Consider the following 16,365-nt stretch of genomic DNA (forward strand, 5'->3'; position numbering starts at 1 on the left):
ATATTTTGGTTAATGTTACTGGAGTAACCAGGTGTGCCTGTTTGTTTTTAACCTTTAAACTCTGCAATAAATAGAGAATACGCTATCACTTGGCTTCCTTCAATCTGTAGGCTTGCCAGCCTAAATGTTTCGAACCAGTGAAGATGTTCCATTCGTGGGGTCCACGTTTCGCAAGCATAAAGAAGGGAGGGAATGACTCTTGCCGAGACGATCCGAAGCTCCATGCAGAGCAACAGACCAGGTAGTTTCCACACAGCGTTACGCAACCAATGAAAAGACTGATTCGGAGTGACACCTCTGCTGTCAAACCGGAGCCAGTCATGAGCACACTGCCCAGGTATGGGAAACTCCACAACTGCCCCATCACCAATTGGGAGTTGTGTGGGTGGAATGTCCGATGGTACAAAATACCCAGGCAAGTGCTTAGTCTTGGTGGGGCTGATGGTAAGGCCCCACCTCTTCGTGGCAAGCTCCAGGTTCAGCAGCAGCGCCTCCAACTCCTCCTCTGAGTGAGCAGCAATTACCAGATCATCGGCATATATAACATGCTTGATCAATAGGGAGCCATCCCTTGACCGCACCGGGCATCGATCAACCTCCCATTGTATCTGTACTAGATGTAAATTACCCTGGTATAACTATTGAAGGCTTCACGAACTACGTGGTCGAAATAGATGTTAAATAATGTGGGAGCCAGAGATCGGGGACTCCGAAAGCACGAAGAACAATCCAGAGACCATGCCTACTGATGGTATCATAGGCCTTGACCAGGTCAATAAATCAGAGATGTAAACACACACAGTGTACACATACACAGAGTGTACACACACAGTTTTAGGCAAAGGGATCCCAAGACTAGCTGAACACTGTTAAAAGAACACTTACTTATTGTGGCAAGGTGACTTCTATAAACAAAAGGAAGAAGAAGCAATGGGCTCTCCTTTGTCTCCTGTGATAACGGATTTGTACATGGAAGACTTTGAAACAAAAGCAATTGCTTCAATTCTAGATTTGAAGCTTTCGTGACTGCAAGGATTCATACTCTTAGGTTTTTCGGTATAGTCACGTAGGTAAAAAATTAAAATTAATAAAAGTAAAATAAAATAAAAATCACGACGTTTCGGAGGCAACGAAGACAGAGGCTTGTGTTGCCTCCGAAACGTCGTGATTTTTATTTTATTTTTTATTAATTTTAATTTTTTACCTACGTGAGTATACCGAAAAACCTAAGAGTATCAATTGCTTCAAGCACACTAAAACCATCTGCTTGGTTTAGATATATGGATGACACATTGGTGGTCTGGCTACACGGCAAAGATACACTGAACGCATTTCTAAATCATCTCAACTCGCAAAACCTATCCATCCTATTCACCATGGAAGTGGAAGCTGACAGAACTCCACCATTTCTGGATATTCTGCTCCGACAGGGTCGAAATGGTAAAATAACACAGTGTTTACCGAAATAAAACACATACTGACGCCTATCTGAATGCAGTCACACCATCACCCCGCACATAAATCTTCTCTTATCGAGACGCTCATTCATCGAGCTAAGAAAGTGTCAGATGGTGACAGTCTGAGAAGTGAAATTCAACATGTTAAAGCGCTGCAAATTAACGTTTACAATTATGCACAACTCAACAGGGCATTGAATTCCAAAACCAAATCAAATAATAAGAGCATTGAAACTGCTCAAGTAATTAAAACGATAAAAGACCGTATATTGCACGAGTAACTGATAAACTAGCCAGATGTTTGGAAAAACAAAACATCCGAGTCAGATTTGGCACGGTACATAAAATACAGAAATTTATATCTGGTACAAAAAATTTATTATCGAAGCTATCTACAGAAGATGTGCACAGGATTAACTGCACGTGTGGTAAATGTTATGCTGGGCAAACAGGACGAATGATCAGCACGAGACTAAAAGAACATGAGAGACTCTATAAAATTATTCCAAATACAACTGTCAGTAGTAGCAGAACACGCTTGCCAACAAGGACACTCAATTGATTTTCATAAAGTTTAAATTTTGTGCAAAACTAGCTACTACTGGCCAAGACTATTTAGAAAATCTATCTAAATTGAAGGAAATAAAAATAACTTTAACCGTTTGGATAGCTACCGCCTTAGCGCTGCGTGGAAGCGAATCATCAAATAATACATTATCTAAATGCATGCCTACAAAGGGCAGTGTACTTCAATAGGGAATACCGTTGGTAGGGCTATTTTAATAAACACAATAGAAAGGAAGGACAAGTTCAAATTGCTCACATAATGAGCATGCATAATGTACCTTGCCTCAGTAATCCCCCCCTCCCCACATTGTGCAAGAGCGCAAAAGCGTGTCCACCACATCTACGCCTCTATTTAAGGAACTAAACAGTAAGACTTCTCCACAAATCTGGCTGTCGCCTGATGAAGCTACTTGTAATTACTGGCGAAACATCGTATTCAGATTTTAAATGTGACTTGGCTCTCCAACACACCGATGTGCTGTGTGGGGGCCGGCGTCCACCCCACCCCCTCGCTGGGCAGGTGGGGGGCGACGTCCGCCCCATCCACTCCCTCCTCCACCGTGTCGATCAGCTCCCGCCGGGGCCCCGCCGACCGGATGATCGGCCACCCCGCGCTAGCACCCTCTCTAATCCACACGGGATTACTCCACACAAGTCCGCGTACACACCACCACTAATGCTAACGCGGCAGCGAGCACGCGCGCGCACCTGCAGGCGATTATACCCTACCACGCACACACACCACAGCGCTCAAGCAGGGGTTGCGAACACGCCCTCCTGCTGGCAATTATATCTTACCACGCACACATACCACAGTTAATGCTCAAGCAACTAAATTCTAATATTATATTGGATTCTTTCGGTAAAGTCACGTCGGTATAAAATAAAATAAATCACTAAGTTTCAGGCGCAACACAAGCGTCCCTCATCAGGTGGGAAAGCAAGGTCTGCTGCTGGGGCAGACTGTTTTAAAAAGGTTTGAAATGGGTGTAGCCTAAGAGTCATAAAGAAGTGACGGGGCTAGTTATGTTAATGTGAGAAATTAGCATGTAACTGTAAGATAGGAGAGCGGCCTCCTAGACGAGGGCACGGAAGTGGCTATGTTAATGTGAGAGATTAGCATATTAATGTAAAATCAAAGAGTGGGGCAATCCAAAGGCATGAGTGCAACCCAACGGGTGCAATCCAAAGGGCATGTGAGTATGAGAGTGCAATCCAAAGGACATGTGAGCATGAGAGTGAAATCCAAAGGCATGAGAGTGCAATGCAATGGACATGTGAGCATGAGAGAGGCATCGAGAAAGAGACACATAGAGTCGAAATAACAGCTGACATGGGCAGGTAGGATGGAAACATCACAATCAGTTAAGACTTTACCTGGTTAATAACGTCCTTCCAATGATTGCTCAGTTTATACCCATCCTCTCGGTTGAAGTTGTGTCTGTGTTTATATATCTGGATGGATTCATGAACAAATCTCTGAAGGTAGCCGGTAGGTTACAGAGTACCTCCGTCTAAGAAAAATACATTTCATGTGAGCCCACAGTGTTAAAACAATGATCGGCAATGGCAAATGTATTGGTCCTACCGTGTTTCAGATCTGCCTTGTGTTCACGGATGCGGTCTGACACATGCCGCAACCACAGCTCAGTTTGTAGACACCAGGGAATTGCATGTCAGGAATCGCATCTTTTACAGCTGGGATTAAATCACAGATTTTGTGTACTGTATTGAAACGAACCTGGATATTGTGTTTGTTTAAGATTTTGGATATCTTTTTGGTAACCCCTGCTATGTACGGTAAAGTGATGGTTTTGGTTGGATCCTCAGAATGTTGTCTCCGCATGGTTGGGTATACAGCTTTGCGTATTGTACGGTCCGAGTATCCGTTCATCCTGAGGGTTTGGTGTACGTGCTCCAACTAACTGGCTAGGTGGTGCTGGTCGGAGATGCAATGGGCCCTATGGTGTAGTGTTTTGATGAGGGAATTATTCTTGGCTGGATGGTGGTGGGAGTCAGGCTTTAGATAGGCATCTGTGTGGGTGGCTTTCCTGTAGACCGAATGTCCCAACGAGCCATCAAGTTTCTTCTCGATCAAAACATCCAGGAATGGTAGCTTGCTATCCTTTTCCACTTCCATGGTGAATTTAATAGACGGGTGTATGGAATTGATGTGGTTGAAAAATTGGTTCAGTGCTGGCAGACCATGTGGCCAGATGACAAACGTGTCATCTACGTATCTCTTCCACAAGGAAGGACGTTGGGTGGATGTCTGGATGGCATCTGTCTCAAATTTCTCCATGAAAACATTCTGTAGAAGGTACCATTCCAGGTGAAGTATGTGTTGGTAAGACAGTGCCTTACCAAAGTTGGTATATCTGGATTCAGTCTTTGTTGGACCAAGTCTTCAATGATTGCAATGGTGCCAAGTACAGGTACATTGGTGAACAGAGAGAGTACATAAAAACTGACAAGCAAATCATCCGGAGACAGTGAGATGTCCTTGATTAAAGAAACCAAGTGAGCTGAGTTAAGTACAGTTGAGGTGGTCTTGCCCGTGAAAGGAAGCAGGGTCTCAGACAGAAATCGGGCCAGTTTGTAGGTGGGTGAGTTAATGGATTTGAATACGGCAAAACTAACTCCTCAGCCGTTGCCGACCATTGCTATAATGCTGTGGGCTCTCGTGATATTGTTTTTTCCGAGACCAAGATGCTCTGCAAACCTTCTGGCTACTATGAAACGTTTGTTCATGAAGCCATCCAGATATATAAACATAACTTCAACTGAGAAGATGGATACAAATTGAGCAACCACTGGAATGATGTTATCAACCAGGTAAAGCCTTAACTGGTCGTGATTATTTCCAAGTTAAATGTCTTTACATTAGCAGACTATATCCCTCTGGCTAGCTCTCCCGTCGCCGCCGCAGATCTTACTCTGCCCCACCCCATCTCTAGCCCCGCCCATGTACCCTACCTATATAGTCTACTAGCAGGAAGTACCAGGCATTGCCCGGGGGAAAATATATTTCAAAACCTCTCTTAAAAACCTTACATATACATACACAGATACTAAGGTATTGTGAAAGCCCGGTGGGCCGTTTGTCCATTTCTCCACCAACAAAATTATAAGAGGCTTGCACAAGTCCAAAAAATTATTGAAAGTGTGGGGTAAATAGTTGATGTAAAAGGTTTCCAAAAATTATGGACCCCCTGCCTCAAAAAAGTATCTTTACCCCCGCGTAGGTATATATACCTACACACCCTACATACAACAGAGGAATTAGTATCTACTGACTCTGTAGTTGTATCTATGGACTGTGCAGTAGTATCTACTGAGCCAGTAGTAGCTACAGACTGTGTAGTAGTATTTAGTGACTGTAGTAACTACTGGCCGTAGTCGTATCTACTGGCCCTACAGTCGTATCTACCGACTCGATAGTAGTGTAATAAAGGACTTTGCTGACACACTGCTTGGTCTCCATTACTCTTTATTCTGGTTGACACTCGCACCCCGCTGGACCCGACAGCGGACCAGTTGCTCTTCGCGTGCGCCCCGCATGCGCTCTCCCGTCAGTGGCTCCGCTCCTCCGCCCCGCACACCGCTGGCCAACGGTGTGCCCGAAGCTCCTCCAGCCACGTGGCTGATGGCGCGGATCCCCTCCGGCCACCCAACGTGGTCCAGCTTCGTGACTCTACCAACTGACCCGGAGCCCTTCCGGGCTCCCACCTATATTCCCTTCACCACGTGATCCTGTCTCCTCCCAGATCCGGCCTCTGCATAGCGCCTTGCTGGCTCCGCCTTTAGGTTGGCCTCTGCTCACCTCGCATCTGATTGGACCCGAGGTGAGCGACGGACCTTCACATACGCCCCCATACTGGGCCCAGCCCCCCAATACCCTGGGCCGTATGATTGGCCCAGAGCCGAGCAGCGAGCCCCGCTTACGCTCGCATTACAATAGTAACGACTAACTGTAAAGTAGTATCTGCTGACTCTATAGTAGTATCCACTGACTATAGTAGTAACTACTAACTCTATAGCAGTATCTACTCACTCTATAGTAGTATCTACTGACTCTAGTAGCTACTCACCGTAGTAGTATGTACTGACTGTATAGTACTATATACTGACTGTAGCAGTATTGACTGACTGTAGTGGTATATACTGACTGTTTTAGTATCTACTAACTCTATATAGCAGTATCTAACAACTCGATAGCAGTATCTACTATCACTGCAGCAGTGCATACCGACTGAGGTGGTACCTGCTATCACTACAACAGTGCATACTGACAGTGGTGGCACCTGCTATGACTACAGCAGTGCATACCGACTTTGGTGGTACCTGCTTTCACTACAGCAGTGCATACTGACTGTGGTGGTACATGCTATGATAACAGCAGTGCATACTGTGGTGGAACCTGCTTTCACTACAGCAGTGTATACTGTGGTGGTACCTGCTATGATTACAGCAGTGGATACTGACTGTGGTGGTATCCTATGACTACCGCTGTGCATACTGACTGTGGTGGTACCTGCTTTCACGAAAGCAGTGCATACTGACTGTGGTGGTTCCTGCTATGATTACAACAGTGCATCTTCTGGTGGTACCTGCCAAGATTACAGCAGTGCATATTGTGGTGGTACCTGCTATGATTACAACAGTGCATACTGCTGTGGTGGTATGTTGTATATGTTGTAATTATTAAGTCCGAAAAATGCGCAAATCGCATGAATGATGTTAATGTATGTAATTATATGCATACATTATGATAATCACGGAGATAATTGTAGTAATTTATGCGGATGCTTGCGATTATGTTAATGTGTGCAGTTATGATAATTAGGCTTAGCTTCGTTATCCAGAGTTGTATCAATCGGGATAAAACGATTATCTTTGATTGAACATTTACTGATTATCTTAGTGTGTTTATGTAATGTTAGGTCTCTAATTTCATATCTCATCGCAGGATACAGTTCTTAGGAATAAGACAGTTTTGCATGGACTGGGAAAGAAGCACTCGAACACTTGGTGTTAAGCAATTTTTATTCTAAACAAACATATGACCTCTAAGATGCAAAGGCAAAGTATACGTCAGTAGATTCATCGGCAAGATTATGCAATTAACGAAAATAAATGACTAAAACATTTCTTATTCCTGTAACTCGACGGCAGCAACTGCTTTGCACGATCAGTTGATTATTGAACGCACCACCTTGAAATGGCAACCCTTTTTGAAACGCAAGATAACTTTTTGAAAGTCTTATTCGTGTGCGTGTTGTGTATGCGTTGTCCCTTTGTAAAATTAATTACATTTTTCTTAGAGCCGGGAGTTATGTCTTTAGCTTGTGGGGTGGGGGAGATACAACCAGCTCTTTAGAGGTTCCTCTCGCTTGGGCGTGGCCACAGCGAGCCCGTGCTGTCTCCCTTTCTCCACTGCTCGATTGAGCGGCGTTGGCACGATGTCCGCCATCGTGGTGCGCGATGATTCCGTAGTCGGATAGCGCGCAGCTCCTCCACGAGTCGGCACGACGCTTGATGACGCCCGAGTCGTGCTGCTCGTGCGCTTTCTCTCTCTCTACTGCTAGATGAGTGGCGTCGCACGATGCTCGCCGTCGTGGTGCGCGATGATATCGTCGTCACTCTCTCCTTGATCGCTGCCCGCTTCACACGGACACTCGCCCTTACTTCAGGCTGTGTTGGCTCAGGCTCTGGACGACGCGGCTGTGCGTGCTCACTGGCTTGGAGCGCTCTGGCGATGAACGATGGCTCTTGTTGCTCATCCGCTGCTGCTCGTCCTTTGCGATGCTCGCTTGGTTGACGCTTGGCGATCTCCGCCCTTTGTACAGGTTGTTCGCTGGTCGTCACTCTGGCGATGAACGATGCTTCGTTCATTGTTGGGTGGACGTTGGGTGTCTTTGTTGGCTCGAGAGTGATAGCTGGAATCTCCGTCAGCTTCACTCGCAGCTCGGCGACTCAGGGTAGCAATTCTTCTTAGGTGGTGCAGACCTCAGCTTGTCGATGCACGTCGCTACCCCACGAACATCGTCATTCTGGATGACGGAAGAGCTTCTTCATTGTCGGCGTTGAGATGAGATGGGGCCGTAGCCCTGGAGATCTCTGGTGGGGGCCGTAGCCCCGGAGACGAGATGTCTTGAATGGATTTTGCCTCGGCTTATATTGAGAAAATCCACTCGGTTTCCCGAGTTGTTCAAAGGCCGGGTCATATATCTTTTGTGGGGGCGAACACATCTGCGTCCGTGTGTGTCGTGTGCGTGTCCGTCCGTATGTGTTGCGTGTGTTTATTAGCTTTAAAGACACAGCTGTGTAATCATTCTGGAAGGAGGGGTGGGGGCTTCTTCACGAACTGGTGCCCCACACGAGTTATCCATTAAACCAGACCGACGATTCGCGTTCGCACCGAGGTTACATCATCACAATCATAATACACGTTTTTGATTGTGAATAATATTTGTCGCGAAAACCTACGCGTTAAGCGAGCTTAATGATCCCCTCCCTCGCTCTGGGCGTTATATCCTTTGTCTCACACAGCTTAAGTTGTTTTTGGTTTGGAAGTTAAAATGCGACTCATTTGGCTGTTTAGTATTATTGTGATTTGATTGTAAGTGACTCAAGGCGTGCCGTAACCGTGTTCACTGTATTTCATCGTGGTTTGATCTCCCTACGGGGAAGTGTTATTTGCTCGCGTGTGTTTAACTCAAAAACGTGAACACCCTCTCCTCTCTCAGCGTCTCTTGTGAGAGGAAAAACAAACAAGAGAAACAGATGCCCTAGGAATGTCAGGCACAGACCCCCCCCCTCGCGACCCTTTGACTCCCTCCTTGCTCCCCCTGCGTGGGTCATCCCGAGGCCAGACCCCGCCATACGTACTTTATGGCATGCGTGTGTTTGTGCCAAACCGCGTTTAATGGCCCTCCCCGTTTCACAGATTCCTGGTGTGCTTGTGAGGAGTAGTGGGTTGTTTTCATTATTTAATTTAAATATATATAGATATAAAAAAAAACATTTTTTTATTGTTCTTAATATTAATAAAAAAAAGGGGTATAGACACAACAGGTACCTGCTATTATAGCAGTGCATACTGTTGTGGTGGTACCTGCTATGATTACAGCAGTGCATAGTGCTGTGGTGGTACCTGCTATTACAGCTGTGCATATTGTGGTGGTACTTGCTTTCACTACAGCAGTGCATACCGACTGTGGTGGGACCTGGTTTCACTACAGCAGTGCATACCGACTGTGGCGGTACCTGCTATGATTACAGCAGTGCATATTGTGGTGGTACCTGCTATGATATGTACTGACTTATAGTAGTATATACTGACTGTAGCAGTATAGACTGACTGTAGTGGTATATACTGACTGTTTTAGTATCTACTAACTCTATATAACAGTATCTACCAACTCGATAGCAGTATCTACTATCACTACAGCAGTGCATACCCACTGAGGTGGTATCTGCTATCACTACAGCAGTGTATACTGACAGTGGTGGCACCTGTTATGACTACAGCAGTGCATAACGACTTTGGTGGTACCTGCTTTCACAACAGCAGTGCATACTGACTGTGGTGGTACGTGCTATGATAACAGCAGTGCATACTGTGGTGGAACCTGCTTTCACTACAGCAGTGTATACTGTGGTGGTACGTGCTATGATTACAGCAGTGCATACTGACTGGTGGTACCTGCTATGATTACAGCAGTGCATACTGACTGTGGTGATATCCTATGACTACCGCTGTGCATACTGACTGTGGTGGTACCTGCTTTCACGACAGCAGTGCATACTGACTGTGGTGGTTCCTGTTATGATTACAGCAGTGCATATTGTGGTGGTACCTGCTATGATGACAACAGTGCATACTGTTGTGGTGGTACCTGCTATGATTACAGCAGTGCATACTGACTGTGGTGGTACCTGCTATGATTACAGCAGTGCATATTGTGGTGGTACCTGCAATGATTACAGCAGTGGATACCGACTGTGGTGGTACCTGCTTACACTACAGTAGTACATCCTGACTCTATCTATCTTATACATAAAAGGCAAATTTTTAAATGTGTGTTTGTTCGAAATGTTTAGCATACCGTGATGGCGGGTTGAGGCCGTGATGGCGTGGAGGATGCCGTGATACACTCACGCATCTTACACTGACTCACTCACACATCATACACTGACTCACTCACACATCATACACTCACTCACACATCATACACTTACTCACTCATCATACGCTGACTCACTCACTCATCATACACTCACTCACACAACCACTGACCCATTGACTCATCATACTCACTCATCATACGCTGACTCACTCATCATACACTGAGTCACTCACACATCATACACTCACTCACTCACACATCATACACGGACTCACTCATCATACGCTGACTCACTCACACATCATACACTCACACAACCACTGACCCATTCACTCATCATATACAAATTCATTCATCATACACTAACTCATCATACGTTGACTCACTCGTCATACGCTGACCCATTCACTCATCATACACTAATTCACTCATCATACGCTGACTGACTCATACTTAAACTCTTATCCCGCTCTCTGACGTCACCACTGCATTACCTAATCGGCGTTAGACTCGAGGGGGAGGTGTACCCCGCTAGTGACTTCATGTCACCTGCTGCTGCCGCGTGACGTCATGAGATACCAGGAAGCTGCCGATCCTCGCGCGCGCTCACTGAGATCCGAGGTGAGAAGTTCACATCGTGATTGTTGTCGTGGTGGTTGTTGTTGTTTACCCAGGTAGAGCCTCGCTCCTTCTCCCCCTTGTAGGGATATCAATTGAGTAGCAGCGAGTATGGAAACCATGTCCAGGTTGGAACATTACGACGCGGGGCCTAGCCATGCGGGGCCTTGCCTCCTGCTTTCGCCTGATTGAATTTGCTTTAATTCTCGGCTTAAGTTTAATTTGTCTTCACCTGGCTCACTACTTTGAAACTTTTTTTCTTTAAAATATTAATAAAATTTGTTTTATCTTACCAGGCAAAGCCCACTTGAGCTACACCGCTCTTTTTCAGAAGCGACCTGCCCACAACAAAGTGGCTTATCAACGTGTGGAAATGTATATCCGTCAAATACTCTAAACGCGTGGTGATGTTGACTCTAAATGTGGAGGGAAAAACCGGAAGACCCAGAAGAAAATCCACGCGACCACGGGGAGAAAGACACGCAAACTATAAATATACATCCTTAATTCAGGTTTGTTTGGGTTAGATCGCGTACATATATAAAGTTAAATCTGCCACCACCCAACAGAGCCAATTAGTAAGGTTTGTTAAGTAAACAACGTGGCCAAATCGTCACTAGTACAGCACACCGGTTGTGTGTTGGAGAGCCAAGCCACAACATTACAATCTGAGTAAGACGTTGGCCAGTATTTACAACCAGCTTTATCAGGCGACAGCCAAATGTTGTGGCTTGGCTCTGGGAATATAAATCAGGTCGCTGGGTTTATAGTGCAGCACGCGAACCATTGCACTGCCACTTTTCACTCATGCACAAACATCATCGGAAGTATTGTATTCAGTAATAACTAAGTTACCCGGCTTCGCACAAGTCTGAGTAATTAAACGTTACGAGTAATGTTTTGCAATGCTGGCTTTGTTAGAATTATTGGAATATGCCAATGAGGTCTGTAAATATGTGTATTGTCACGGTGTTTTGGTTGTGTTATACAATCGCAGGGCTTGTTTGTTTAATAATTAAGACAGCTTTTAAATTCGTTGCCCTTGAAGAGCTTCAGGATAGACAATGTTGGATGTTTTGCCATCTAGTGGGTTTAATCGAATGAAGCTTCTATTTTGGCATAAATGTCGACAGAAAATTGGTGGAAGAGCTCTTTGCATCTTAAGAAGAGATTGAAGCTGCCTTTTCGCACCATGATCCTGAAGGCAAAGAAGTCTCTATATAAGGAACGAAACAGTAAGATTCTTGATTTGAAGCTTTCGTGAATGCAGGCATCCATACTCTTTGGTTCTTTTGGTAAAGTCACGTATGTGAACCAAAGAGTATGAAACAGTAAGACTTCACCACAAATCTGGCTGTCGCCTGATGAAGCTAGTTGTAATTACTGGCGAAATGTCGTACTCAGTTGGTAAATGTTGTGGCTTGGCTCTCCAACACACAACCGGTGTGCTGTACTAGTGAGGAATTGGCCACGTTCTGTTTACGTGACAAACCTTACTAGATGGCTACGTCGGGTGGTGGCGGGTTTTAACGACGCATATTTACGCGATCTAACCCAAAAACCTCTTATGAACGAAGTAATTGTTTGTAGCGCTTGATGTAGGTATTCATAGTATGTGAGTGGTGGTGCGTGTACTTGTATAATTATTTTAACGCTAGTGCGTGTATTTTCATGCTTTTTATTCCTTACCAGGCGATGTAGATTTGATGTATTTAGTCGTAGCTGTTGTTTCGCATCTATGTTGTGTCGAAGGAGGTCTGTAGTGATAGTAGGTTTTTACCCTTTTAACTGGTACAAAACTGACACCTTTATTCAAGGCATCATGTTTGCAATGACCACAACACAAGTAGTCAAAAAAGCAAACAAAAAGAAGCAACTCTGATAAGGATGATAATATGCACTGTCCTTGAAGTTGATTGGCCCACACCCGAGACGGCTTTCTTTAGAGCCTAGTCCCCATTGGTGTAGGGCCAGATGACACCAGAAGGCGTACAACTCAAACACAGTGCAATATCAGAGTATTGAGAGCTCGGGGCAAGCATTTACACTATGAGATCTCTTTTACCAGTGGCAAAATATAATAGTAGGTTTTTACCCTTTTAACTGGTACAAAACTGACACCTTTATTCAAGGCATCATGTTTGCAATGACCACAACACAAGTAGTCAAAAAAGCAAACAAAAAGAAGCAACTCTGATAAGGATGATAATATGCACTGTCCTTGAAGTTGATTGGCCCACACCCGAGACGGCTTTCTTTAGAGCCTAGTCCCCATTGGTGTAGGGCCAGATGACACCAGAAGGCGTACAACTCAAACACAGTGCAATATCAGAGTATTGAGAGCTCGGGGTAAGCATTTACACTATGAGATCTCTTTTACCAGTGGCAAAATATAATAGTAGGTTTTTACCCTTTTAACTGGTACAAAACTGACACCTTTATTCAAGGCATCATGTTTGCAATGACCACAACACAAGTAGTCAAAAAAGCAAACAAAAAGAAGCAACTCTGATAAGGATGATAATATGCACTGTCCTTGAAGTTGATTGGCCCACACCCGAGACGGCTTTCTTTAGAGCCTAGTCCCCATTGGTGTAGGGCCAGATGACACCAGAAGGCGTACAACTCAAACACAGTGCAATATCAGAGTATTGAGAGCTCGGGGTAAGCATTTACACTATGAGATCTCTTTTACCAGTGGCAAAATATAATAGTAGGTTTTTACCCATTTAACTGGTACAAAACTGACACCTTTATTCAAGGCATCATGTTTGCAATGACCACAACACAAGTAGTCAAAAAAGCAAACAAAAAGAAGCAACTCTGATAAGGATGATAATATGCACTGTCCTTGAAGTTGATTGGCCCACACCCGAGACGGCTTTCTTTAGAGCCTAGTCCCCATTGGTGTAGGGCCAGATGACACCAGAAGGCGTACAACTCAAACACAGTGCAATATCAGAGTATTGAGAGCTCGGGGTAAGCATTTACACTATGAGATCTCTTTTACCAGTGGCAAAATATAAGGGTAAAAACCTACTATTATATTTTGCCACTGGTAAAAGAGATCTCATAGTGTAAATGCTTACCCCGAGCTCTCAATACTCTGATATTGCACTGTGTTTGAGTTGTACGCCTTCTGGTGTCATCTGGCCCTACACCAATGGGGACTAGGCTCTAAAGAAAGCCGTCTCGGGTGTGGGCCAATCAACTTCAAGGACAGTGCATATTATCATCCTTATCAGAGTTGCTTCTTTTTGTTTGCTTTTTTGACTACTTGTGTTGTGGTCATTGCAAACATGATGCCTTGAATAAAGGTGTCAGTTTTGTACCAGTTAAAAGGGTAAAAACCTACTATTATATTTTGCCACTGGTAAAAGAGATCTCATAGTGTAAATGCTTACCCCGAGCTCTCAATACTCTGATATTGCACTGTGTTTGAGTTGTACGCCTTCTGGTGTCATCTGGCCCTACACCAATGGGGACTAGGCTCTAAAGAAAGCCGTCTCGGGTGTGGGCCAATCAACTTCAAGGACAGTGCATATTATCATCCTTATCAGAGTTGCTTCTTTTTGTTTGCTTTTTTGACTACTTGTGTTGTGGTCATTGCAAACATGATGCCTTGAATAAAGGTGTCAGTTTTGTACCAGTTAAAAGGGTAAAAACCTACTATTATATTTTGCCACTGGTAAAAGAGATCTCATAGTGTGAGGTCTGTAGTGTTGGCACATAGATGTAAACATTTTAGAATAGTACGTTTTTTATAAAAATATTGCTGTGTGTTAGAGATGAGCCGTGCACGTGCAGAGAGGACAGTAAGAAGCCAGAAGGGGATGAATTTGGCGGCAAAAACGCAGGGCTGATAATAGGGAAGGATAACCTGGTAAATATGAGATCAAGTATAGCAGTGCAGTGGAGACACTCATGTTATGGTGAGTGCTTGGAATTGTAGTATATGAAATGTCATAATGTGTTTACATGTGTGGCAAACCGGAAGTAGTGAGAATGTCCAGGGGAGGTGAGGAGCGTGGGGTGTGTGCAGGTGGTACAGATGTAGGTGTTTAGTTAAGATTAAAATTAGTGTGAACAACACACTAACACACCCGTGAGTATGCATGGAAAGTTTGGAGTGTGTTAGCACAATTTGGTTCGCTAAAAAATATACACAAGCGCCAAGTCTGCTTTATCTTTATAGATTTATACTATTTTTTGTCTGGGAATATTTTTTGTGTTTGGTTTCTCCATGTTTATTTCAATTTTTAGTTTATTTGGAATACAGTACAGTACTTATTTCAATTGTGATGTTGTAAATTTTAGTTGACGTTTACCCAACACCATTACTTAGGAAAGGCTTAAGTATTGAATATCGCGCTTTTAGCTTTCGCGCGGCAATTTCCAAGAATGTACCCTCCGCGATATGCAAGCAGCTGCTGTATTTTTTGTCTATTGACTACAGCAGAGGCGTATGTATTTTCAACAGAAATTAGATCTCTGCATTCTTGATTTAATTAAGCCCTATAGTACCATGAAGAGGCTTGGGGCTTTGGATTGTTATTTGTTTTCAAATCTATGCCTCTTCTCACATTATTTGAGGATTTGTATGATTTTGGGCAGGATGATCTTAAGCTGTGTGACCAGGAGTCGGAGCCATATCCTGTTCATCTTGGCTTGTGACCGAAATTCACTCTGGCCCCATGCATTACATTACATAGCATCTTCAATAAATATGTAGTTTGAGAAGCTCCCAATGGTCATATAAAAACTATTGCATTTGTTACGGTTACAATGATACGCTAATTGATGCCTGGTTATAGTTCAAGGATCGTTCCATGCTGGTCGACCATGTTACATCTGCTGATGATCTGGTAATGGCTACTTAAGGAGATGGAATTAGGGAATCTTGTTCTGTGGCTTGATAATTCCAATCATGAAATGGGGCCTTGAAAATGTTCCACAAAAATAAATCACCTGCCTGGGAATTTAATGTCATACAACACTGCACCTGCTCAACTCTCCATGAATAATAAGGCAGTTCTACAAGTGGTGGAGGAGCTCCCATACCTGTTTAATTAATTCATGACCAGCTCTGGTTTGGCAGCCAAAATCTCACTTAAAATTAGTCGGGCAGCATTCCTTCATTAGACTGTGTAACTCTGTGTGCAAGGTGCCTGGACTTTTGCTCTATACAAAGCTGTGAGTGTCCATCGCGTAGGTCGAGTCCATATGAGACCATCCCTCTCCCTGCCATACTGGCATCGCACCCGCCCCTCACCCTTAATCCTGCGGATGTTCAGTGCACAGGATGGTACCACGTAGCCATTTCGAGCTGGCCCGACTGGGTTACATGGGTCACGCGGCCACGAGTCGCTTGTTGGCAAACACAACCCCTGGACCTGGCTCTAGCGGTGATATCAATATAGAATATATGTAAGGATGCACCCCAATAGACTCCCCCTGGAACTGTACCATGCACGTCCCACTGGGCAAAGACCTTGGGGCTGGCCCAAGACACGTTGGCCTGTGAACGCTTTGGAATTCCCCAGGTTGAGCTAGTCTGTCGCCAGGGAAAGGGAGGCCTGGACCGCCCGAAT

General features: G+C 44.5%; 1 pseudogene across 1 annotated transcript in view; it reads left to right on the forward strand.

Moving 5' to 3' along the window:
- LOC144953534 (uncharacterized) overlaps positions 1-16,365 on the forward strand; it is a 69,148-nt pseudogene that overhangs the window by 15,386 nt on the left and 37,397 nt on the right. The gene's annotated exons all lie outside the window — the stretch shown is intronic.

Source organism: Lampetra fluviatilis, chromosome 78, assembly GCF_964198595.1.
Source record: "Lampetra fluviatilis chromosome 78, kcLamFluv1.1, whole genome shotgun sequence".
NCBI classification, from domain to species: Eukaryota; Metazoa; Chordata; class Hyperoartia; order Petromyzontiformes; family Petromyzontidae; genus Lampetra; species Lampetra fluviatilis.